Below are 1,298 nucleotides of genomic sequence, written 5' to 3'. Positions count from 1 at the left end.
ATTCATTTGACAGAGATCACAAGTAGGCAGAGAGGCCGGCAGAGAGAGGGGGTGAAGCAGGCTCCCTGCTGAGCAGAGAGCCCGATTCGGGGCTTGATCCCAGGACCCTGAAATCATGACCTGAGCCAAAGGTAGAGGCTCAACCCACCAAGCCACCCAGGCGCCCCTTATTTATTTATTCATGAGAGAGAGAGAAGCAGGGTACTCGCAAAGCAGAGAGGCGAACATGGGACTCTATCCCAGGACTCTAGGATCATGACCTGAGCCAAAGGCAGACCCCCAACTGACTGAGCCACCCAGGTGCCCCAAAGATTTATTTATTTTAAGACAGAGAGCAAATGGGTCAGAGGGAGAGGGAGAAGACCCCCCGCTGAGCACAGAGCTGGATGTGGGGCTCAGTCCCAGGACCCTGAGATCATGACCTGAGCCAAAACCAAGTTTTGGCCATTTGGCCGCCTGAGCCACCCAGGCTCCCCATCCTCTTCTAAATGATTATAGAATTTTAATAGTACTCATTTTCAGAATTATCATAATAGAATGAAATCTGCTTATATTGTAGTGTGTTAAGTTCTTCTTGCTATGGAGACAGAATGGTTGTTGCTCTACTGTATGTCCTTTATACACATATAATAAATGCAATCTTCCTTTGGTCTTCCTGTCTCTATTTTTTTCATCTTTCCTTACATTCATCTTGTGGCTTCTGAAAAATCTTATATGTTGCTTTCAGTTTGAATAGTGTTTTGTAAATGCTAAAGCATGCAAATCTAAATGATTATTACGTTATTTTGAAGGTGGTACACTCTTGAACTCTACCTTTACAAAGTTATTCCAGTGTTTGCTTTTAATGGTTCTTTGTTCAACCGGGGTCATTACTGAAATTTTTTGATTCTGTATTTTTATACTCCCATGATTCACGGTTTATCAGTTTTCTGATTCTTACAACCGTCTTCTTCAAATCCAGCTCTGATGAACACACACCAGTGGAGGACGATGAGCCAAAGAAAAGCACCAGTTCAGCTTCTACTTCAGAAGGTACTTTTTTAACTACTACAGAGCTGCTGTATTGAGAAATTGAAAAAAATGTTTATAGTCAAACAGTAGACTTTGCTTTTACAAATCAAGTTGCCTGTCATCTGTTCTTTTTCAGTATTTCAGATACAGTAAAATTGATAATCGTAATACTTGCCTAGAAGTTAATTTTGTATTTGTACTTCATGTAGAAGAAAAGAAGAAGAAGAAGAAGTCTAATCGTTCAAAAGAGAGGTCCAAGAAAAAGAGAAAGAAGAAATCCTCTAAAA

At 40.8% G+C, this 1,298-nt stretch overlaps 1 long non-coding RNA gene across 1 annotated transcript; it reads left to right on the top strand.

Moving 5' to 3' along the window:
• Positions 1–960: 960 nt before the first annotated feature.
• LOC132009336 (uncharacterized) lies at positions 961–1,258 on the top strand. Its single transcript, XR_009401870.1, has 2 exons — positions 961–1,032; positions 1,221–1,258. It is a non-coding gene; the product is annotated as an uncharacterized LOC132009336 (long non-coding RNA).
• Positions 1,259–1,298: the final 40 nt, after the last annotated feature.

The sequence above is a fragment of the Mustela nigripes genome, unplaced genomic scaffold, assembly GCF_022355385.1.
Source record: "Mustela nigripes isolate SB6536 unplaced genomic scaffold, MUSNIG.SB6536 HiC_scaffold_14723, whole genome shotgun sequence".
In the NCBI taxonomy this organism is placed as follows: domain Eukaryota; kingdom Metazoa; phylum Chordata; class Mammalia; order Carnivora; family Mustelidae; genus Mustela; species Mustela nigripes.
This window is presented reverse-complemented; position numbering and strand designations above follow the sequence as displayed.